Source organism: Triticum aestivum, chromosome 2B (assembly GCF_018294505.1).
Source record: "Triticum aestivum cultivar Chinese Spring chromosome 2B, IWGSC CS RefSeq v2.1, whole genome shotgun sequence".
Classification (NCBI taxonomy): Eukaryota; Viridiplantae; Streptophyta; class Magnoliopsida; order Poales; family Poaceae; genus Triticum; species Triticum aestivum.
This window is the reverse complement of record NC_057798.1, coordinates 397,976,889-397,986,263: the sequence shown is the minus strand read 5'-3', so window position 1 is coordinate 397,986,263 and position 9,375 is coordinate 397,976,889. Positions and strand designations below refer to the sequence as shown.

At 41.3% G+C, this 9,375-nt stretch overlaps 1 long non-coding RNA gene across 1 annotated transcript; it reads right to left on the bottom strand.

Moving 5' to 3' along the window:
- Positions 1-1,945: 1,945 nt before the first annotated feature.
- On the bottom strand, positions 1,946-3,580 carry LOC123045120 (uncharacterized). Its single transcript, XR_006421064.1, has 3 exons — positions 2,664-3,580; positions 2,496-2,540; positions 1,946-2,419 (listed from the first exon to the last, which is right to left on the bottom strand). It is a non-coding gene; the product is annotated as an uncharacterized lncRNA (long non-coding RNA).
- Between the last annotated feature and the right edge of the window lie 5,795 nt (positions 3,581-9,375).

Below are 9,375 nucleotides of genomic sequence, written 5' to 3'. Positions count from 1 at the left end.
TCAAAACTCCTTATCATTGGATGACCGATGTCTCTCGGACGTCCAACGCCTGGAGGCTCCGACCGCCAACCAAGTCCCAGCCAGCGCACACTCCAGGGCCCAGACGTCCGAGCAACACCAGAGGACCGACACCTCCCAGCGTCTGGACGACCGAGCGACACCGGACGACCGGCACCACCACACCCGAGCCAAAACGTCGGAAGAATTGAGACCTCCGGACGACCGACCCTGACCGGACGACTGACAAGTCTTGATGAGAGCCGAAACATCGGACCCTGACCGGCACCGGACGTTCGAACCCCCGCGAGCCTTCGGACGACCGGTGACCGTCGGACGTCCGACGCCTGTGTGACCACCCGCGTGTTGGGCCGAAGCCACTTACCCTTTCGTCCACTAAGACTATATATAATAAATAGACCTCCTCCGCCCACTTTCTAGGGTTAGCATTGTGATAGCTCATATTTGAGATAGAGCTTTGCTCATCCACTTGGTTACTTCTCCTCAAAGCTCACGACCTCTTCGGAGAAGATCCCCCAAGCGGATTCAAGACCCCATCACAGGAAGACCCTTCAAGACCTCCTCACGGAGAAGACCTTTTATATCGTCCTTTCTTGACCTTGAATCATGTATCACTCTTTGTGTTTCGAGGATCTAGCATATGTGTGACCGAATCTTGTTGGTTGAGTGATTTCTCTTGTGTTTCCTCTCGTGTTCCCCTTGTTTTTTCCCTCATGTTCTTCGTGTTCTTCGTAGGATCCCCTTAAATCATGAAAGATCGGGCATCTAGGGTTCTACCCTACATAAAAGCCTCTAGTGACTAGTAAGATGCCTGTGCTACGCTACGGATCTTATAAGATTAGGTGGATTTAAGTTATGTCAGAGACCCATATGTAGGAGACAATAACAAATGTATGTAGACGTTGATCAAAGCGATGTTATATTGTTGACGTGTATGTTATATTGTTGACGTGTATATGTCACGCATGATCAAATATAGGTTTCCAATCAATAAACTCTTTAATCCAAACGAAACATTTTCCGAATTCATCTCGTGAGAAGACTTGTCATTTTCCCTACTCACCTTTCTCATTGCTCACAGTATCATTTACCAGGGGACGGAGCATGCAGCAAATTTAAAATCCATCCACACGCATGTGGCAACTTGCGATGGCTACAAGCTTATCCTAGTCCAATGGGTTAAAAACCTATCCTGACCCGCAACCCGCCCATGTCACGCACATGTCATCTCTACATGAATATGAGCATTATATGATGCGACATGCCAACCATGACCAAAATATAATGATGACATCCAAAATAAATTGATGTTGTAACATTCCAAACCTCTTTGCAAGATTTGGCGAAAAAAGAATCATATCAAATAACACATAATAATATCTTGAAGATAGCAATCAAGACATTATATTAACATACAGAAGAGGATTTGTAGCACGAGGGTGCTCCACCCCCTATATGAACATTAAGTTCAAAAAATCACCAGAAAATTTTATTCTTTGGGGGGATTTTGGGATATCAAACTTGGGTGTTGAATCTACTTTCGTATGAAATTTCGTGAAAAAATACCATGAAATGTATCCATGGCAAAAAAAAAAAGATAGAAGAAAACTATGCACGTAAAAAAATGTTTGGACAGATTTTAGTTTGGACTATATTTCCTTCGCCACTTTTTTCACGAAACTTCACCCGGGAGTGGATTGGGCACCCGGGTTTGATATCCTCAAATTCCAGAGTTTTTTAAGTTTAATATTCATAATATAGAGAAGCACCCGGGAGCTCCTGTGTATTTCCTAACATACATACTATAACTTGAGCACACACTTATATGTGGTTTCACGACAAACAAGAATGAAGTAGAAGTGGTTAACTAAATGCTTTGTTAAATACGCACACACAAAATAAATCTGGGTATATTCAGACAAACGGGAAGAAAACTGAGCCCTTAGAGGGTCTCTAGTATATTTAGAGAAGGGAAAAAATGAACAACACTTGCAATACATTTTGTACCGAGAAAAGAAACAAAATGTACAGTAAAAGATGCTTTGGAATCTTGTGTATAGAAAATGGGTGACTGCACATGTACATACATACACAAAATTAGTACTGGACCTCTTGTAACTCCAGGTCGTATGCAATAGAGACAATCCTAAATAACTTACAACTATGCAATTGTGGCATTGTTCAACAAAAAGACAGCTTGGCACCACCCAAAAAGACAAGAATTCTGTGCAAAAACTTCAGTGGCACGGCGACATGACGTTTGGTCAAATTACAGGGACAATCCATTCAGTAAAATCAACAGAAAATTGTTCAGCCTGCTCCACCGCTCCTGGACTTATTTCAGCAACAAACAATTCTAGATCAGTAGTCTTCGGTGAAGCCTGCTTCAGTACTTATTTCTCTGCAGAGTATACTGAGAGAAATTAGTGTGATTTCTTTGAAACAAACTAACACAAGAATAGACGCAATGGTCTCACCTCGTCAGCGACCCCTTCCTGAAGCTGCCTTCTATATCCTGAAATCTGCAGGAAAAATCAAAATCGAAATCAAAATCAGAGACATGATAGAACAACATTATCTTGCGAAATATGCACCTAATCGAACAGGAAGCAAACTTAAAATTAAAAGATCCATCACACACATACCTGCTTGGCAGCTTGGCACCGGAGCTGTCGGGAACGAGTAGCTCAACACTGTTAGAAATATTGCGCGGCCTAGTCATGGCAGTCCTGCCGCTGCTAGCCTCCATGGCCAGCACAAAAAAGGGCATGTCGTTGGAGGTTGAGAACTAGAGAGGCAGAGATAACACTAAAGGGAATAACGCCGACAGAGAAAACAAAGTAACTTACAGCCCAGTTCATCTTCCTTATTCACCCAGGCACGCTGATCTCTGCACTCGCCGGTGCTAGCCGTCATCCACAAGACAACGGGCATGAGGAGCAGCATCGCCAATCCATGGCTTTGTGAGCCGCATATAAGTCCCTCCCCAAAAGACGGAACCAGGGAGGGTTCTGGTGCATCGGCCTGGGGTAGACCAAGTGATCCCTTGACCAGCGGCAGCCTATGACGGAGTGGAGCCGCAACTCAAACCACTTCGCCCGCAACAGTGCGCAGCTGTCGGCCGTCCGAGGCGACCTGATCTGGGAATCCCTCTCCACAAATCCCAACTTCTATACTATTGTGCACCCCCATCACCGACCAAACCTCGCCGGATAAGAGAGAGGCCAACCTCCCTAACCCCGCAGTGCCACCGGCCGGAGGGATCACCGCGGAGACGGGAAAGGAGCCAGGGGGAACCTTATCCCACAGCGTTGACGTCGCCCCTACCTGCCCGCCAGTGCCAGAATAAAATTCTAAAACAACATTATCTACAACCGCCTCGCGGTCGTACACTGTCCCGCACACCTCCGAGAGCCCGACGGCTTACCGGAGGCGATGGAGACCAGTGGAGGCAGCCCGCCTGGAAACCGCCTCTCGCGTTGGGAGAGAGACCGAGAGATTTCCACCGTGTGTAGCGACCTTGATCTTTAGAAGGGGTACTCGAAACTTCTGTTTCTTTCCTGAGAGAAATAGAAACAAGTAGTCCGTCTGACGTGCGGGGTGCTTCTGCAAAATGTTGTACAAGTGGCTCAAGCAGAACTTATCTCACTCTCAGCCGTCCGTTTCAGATCAGGCGGCACATATGCCACAAAAGCAGGCACGCCATCACCACCAACTCACATTTTTATAGGAGTAGAGATAATTATGAAAGTGGATTTGGAGAGGTCACGACTTTATTTATTGATGAATCTACTATTTCAGAAGAGGTTCCAATTGATTATGAGAATAAAGTTGCTATCTATGATGATTATTGTGATGACATGTATGCTATAAATAATTATGATAACCATGAAACTTGTCATCTTGATTTTAATTTTCAATTGGATTATGCCTCACATGATAGTTATTTTGTTGAGTTTGCTCTCACTACTATTCATGAGAAGAAATATGCTTATGTGGAGAGTAATAAAATTTCTATGCTTGTGGATCATGAAAAGAATGCTTTATGTGATAGTTATATTGTTGAACTCATTCATGATTCTACTGAAAATTATTATTAGGGAGGAATATATGCTGGTAGGAGTTGCAATAATATCAAGTTTCCTCTCTATGTGTTGAAAGTTTTGAAGTTATGCTTGTTTTATTTTGCTATGCTAGTTGTTTCTTGTTTCTATAAATTGTTTGCTCACAAAATCCCTATGCATAGGAAATGGGTTAGACTTAGATGTGTTAGTCATATGCTTCATGATGCTCCCATTATGTTTCAATTTTTATCTTTTATGTGAGCATCATTGACATCATCATGCCTGGCTAAAAAAGGCATTAAAGAAAAGATCTTGTTGGGAGACAATCCAACATTTACCCCTACTGTTTTTGTGTGTCCACATGATTAAGCTACTATATTAATCATGTTTTATAGCTTTTGTTTCAATAAAGTGCCAAGTAAAGCCTTAGGGATGGTCTATGGTGATAGTTAACTTGATTATATGCAAAAACATTAACTTTTGCTCTTAGTCCAGAATTTTGCAAATTAACTGGGACGTGATTTTGTTCTGAATTGTTTACACAAGATTGATATACATATTTCCTAGATTGTCCTAATTTTTCATAATTTTTGGAGTTACACAGGTATGAAAAGTTTCCAGATTACTACAGACTGTTCTGTTTTTGAAAGATTCTATTTTCATTGTGTTGTTTGCTTATTTTGATGAATCCATGAGTAGTATCGGAGGGTATGGACCATATAAAAGTTGGAATACAGTAGATATAACACCAATATAAAATTGGAATGAGTTCACAACAGTACCTAAGTGGTGATTTGCTTTCTTATACTAACGGAGCTCATAAGATTTTCTGTGGAGTTTTGTGTTGGGAAGTTTTCATGTTTTGGGTAAAGTTTAGATGGAATATGGAATAGGGAGAGGCAAGAGCCTAAGCTTGGGGATGCCCAAGGCACCCAAGGTAATATTCGGAATATCCAAGCAACTAAGCTTGGGGATGCCCCAGATGGCATCCCCTCTTTCGTCTTCGTTCATCGGTAACCTTACTTGGAGCTATATTTTTATTCACCACATGATATGTGTTTTGCTCGGAGCGTCAGTTTATTTTATTAGTATTTTCTTGCTGTTATTCATAGACATGTTTTCTATCTATTAGTTCAATAAAAAATCAAGTATAGCCTTTACCATGCTTATTTTACAAGTCTACAAGTTGCTGTTTTGAAAGCAGAAAGTTTTCTATCATTGTCTGAATATTTGTGAATAGTCAGAATGGGATAAAATCTTAATTTTTTTTACACAATGAGTAACAACAAATTTGTATAGTGTGGTAATTTTTCAGAATTTTTGGAGTTAGGGAAGCATGATGCCTCTTGCATTCTTTACAGACTGTCCTGTTTAGATAGATTGCTATTATGTTTGCATTGTTTGCATAGGTTTGATTATTTAATGATTCTATTTGAGGATAGGAGTGTTAAATATGCAGAGGCATTTAGTAGGCAATATCAAATAATAGTTTTAGTGATTTGCTATAGTAGAGAATGATTAGGTTATTACATTGATTTATACTAACTTACCTCATGAGTTCTTGTTGAGTTTTGTGTGGATGAAGTTTTTAAGATTTTGGGACACCGTGATGTAAAAGGAATTAAGGAGACACAAAAGCTCAAGCTTGGGGATGCTCAAGGCATCCCTAATTAATATTTCAATAAGTATCAAGCATCTAAGCTTGGGGATGCCCCAGTTGGCATCCCACCTTTCTTCTTCAACAACTATCAGTCAGTTTTGGTTGAGCCTAAGTTTTTGTTTCTTCACATGATATGTGCTATCCTTGCAATGTCATTTTATTTTATTTTGATTTGCTTGTTGTTTGAATAAAATATTAAGATCTGATATTCTTGAGAGTCTTCACATAGTGACATAATTATTCAACTACTCATTGATCTTCACTTATATCTTTTGGAGTAGTTTATCATTTGCTCTAATGCTTCACTTATATCCTTTTAAAGCACGGCGGTGGTTTTATTTTGAAGGAATTGATGAACTCCCATGCTTCACATATTATATTGAGAGTCTTAAACAACACAGTAATTTGCTTTGGTTATGAATTTAGTCCTAATATAATCGACATCCAAGAGGAATATAATAAAAACTTTCATATAAAGTGCATTGAATACTATGAGAAGTTTGATACCTTATGATTGTTTTGAGATATGAGGATGGTGATATTACAATGATGCTAGTGAGTAACTGTGGATTGTAGAAATACTTGTGTTAAAGTTTGTGATTCCCGTAGCATGCACGTATGGTGAACCGTTATGTGATGAAGTCGGAGCATGATTTATTTATTGATTATCTTCCTTATGAGTGGCGGTCGGGGACGAGCGATGGTCTTTTCCTACCAATCTATCCCCCTAGGAGCATGTGCTAGTACTTCATTTCAATAACCAATAGATTTTTGCAATAAGTTTGTGAGTTCTTTATGACTAATGTTGAGTCCATGGATTATACGCACTCTCACCCTTCCATCATTGCTAGCCTCTCTAGTACCGCGCAACTTTCGCCGGTACCATACACCCACCATATACCTTCCACAAAACAACCACCATACCTACCTATTATGGCATTTCCATAACCATTCCAAGATATATTGCCATGCAACTTTCCACCATTATTTATTATGACACACTTCATCATTGTCATATTTCTTTGCATGATCATCTAGTTGACATTGTATTTGTGGGAAAGCCACCGTTCATAATTCTTGTAGTGATCAGACCTCAAACGGTCAAGTCTCTGTGCATCAGTGTCATCCCTGGATCAGTAATGCTGACATGCATAGTACTCGAGGAATTATAATAGAGTTTCAATCACTCACTTATTACATCAAGTCCTCATAAAGAGTATGATTACACAAAAATATCATGGCTGAAGGCCATCTAGACTGAATAACTGCGGAAGCTTCGAAGGTAAATGAGTCCATCAACTCCAACGACATAGCTGAGTGCAAAACAACGACCTATCGCACCTTATTCATCGTCTGAGTAGTCTGCAACATGAGACGTTGCAGCCATGTAGGTCAGCACATTGAATATGCTGGCAGAGTTACACTGTAAAGCAATGAAATGCAAGAAATATATCTACATGCAATATTTGGCTGGTGGAGGCTGAAGTTTATGATTTTTGCATAAAGCTAGTTTTTCCCTACAACAAAGGAATAAATTTATTTAACTACTCCCAAGTTGCCCAATATTTGAGAAGGTAACCCCAACTCAAATCCCAATTAAAAGTATCATCATTAACCCAAATCAAATTAATTAAAGTAACGTGATGAGATCACATCAATAGATTCAAGTACTAGATACTCAAGATGTCCATAACCGGGGACAAGGCTAACCATGATTAGTTTATACACTCTGCAGAGGTTGCGCACTTTTTCCCACAAGACTCGACCGCATCCATGATCGGATGATCGAGGCATGGTCTTTCTGAAGCATTAACTCTCTACTTCGGGCGGATCGGTACACCTACTTTCCCCTACATCCGATAGTCCACCTCTTCAAGAGCTCACGCAACTTAATCAACTATACCAGAGCCCATAATGGCTTGTGGCTGCACATGGAAGTTTCTAGCATGAATAATCTTATGATCCCTTTGAGCCTGGGTGGCATTCCATAGGAAAAATCACACGGGTACTCCAAGATTTCCCAAAACAGACAACACTGGGTTCCCCAGGTGTCTCAACCAATCCACCCAGATGTATATTAAAGTTACCACCTTAATGTTATCCATGATTAAATAACTCTCAAACTTCCATGTGTGAATCACGATCCAATCCTCGTCTACGAGCATGGCTAAGCAATAAATAAGCATACGTATATTCCCGGGGTGATCCAAAGGATTAGGTTCCTACCTCAAGCACTACAACCAAGACCACATGTTCCCAATCCTACTCATGCAAATATTTGAGGGGCAAAACTAATGCATAGTAAAAACTGGGTATAAAGGAGTATGATCAAAGTGTAACTTGCCTTGCTGACGATCTATAAACTCTAGAGATTCGTAGTAACAAGCTTCGCACTTTGGGTAATCTAGCGTAAACAAACAGTAGCATACATAAGCAATCACTCAAACAAAACAATGGGAAAACCGAGAAAAGATCCAAATCAAACACGAAACAAGCAAACAGCTTAAACTAACAAAATTCCTAACATCAATATTATCATGTGAATTAGATCTTAACAGTAGGTACATATGATTAGCTACGATTTGCAAAAAGATTCAACTCAAACGGAGCAACGAAACTCAAAATACGAACAAAACAAGATCGTTACTAATCTGGTCTAAACTCAAATTTTACAGTACCAAAATCATGTCCAAGTTGGTGAACTGGAAAGAACAGAACGATACGAATATTTAGGCGCTGGTTTCATCTAATTTGGATAAACGAGTAAAAAGTTATGTTAGTTTAAAGATCAGGGGCTAAATCATGATAAAACTATTCGCAGATAGGTCCCTGGCCGAAAATAAACTAAAAAGAAAAATCCTATGGCGCGAACGTTCGCTAACAGAGCTTATTCGATGAAAACCTTCGTTAAAGCGAACGAACGAACGGACGTTCGTTAACAAATAAAACCGAACTAAACCGAACCGAAAAACCGAAAAAACCGGGGTTCCGATCGGTCTTACCGGTTCACGAGAAAACCGGCGGCGACGGCGAGATCGGACGATGGTGTCGGGCGACGAGGCATCGGCGGCGAGGCGGCGGGGCGACACTAGGCGACGGCGGCGCGGGCGTGCGGCGGCGGTGGCGCGGGCGTGCCGCTGCTGGTGGGAGGCAGCGGCGATGCGGTGGAGGAGAGGCGGCGGAGCGACGCACTATTTAAGGGGGGGGGCTCGGCCTCGTCTTGGGGAAGGGGCCGGCCTCGGGAGGCGTGCCCGCCTCAGACTTGGCTGGCGGCGGCGAGGCGGACTCCCGCGCGGGGGAAGGCGGCGGCGCGGCACTGCTGGGCTGGCTTGGCTGGGCCTTCGGCCCAGTCAGGCAGAAAGAACTTTTTTTATTTAAATTAATTTCGCCCGAAAGAAAAATCCTAAATAAAATATAAAAAAATTCTAAAAATTCCAAAAACAATTTTCACCGTCCAAACCTAATATTTAGGACAAGGTGAACATTTTTCTGGACTAAGATGCAATTTCCAAAATGCAATATTTTTCTAATTCAAATAAAATAGCAAATAAAATACCAATAGAATCATAATTTGATTTTAAAATTCTTTCTCCAATATTTCTCTCAGGTTGAAGAAGTCATATTATCTTCTCT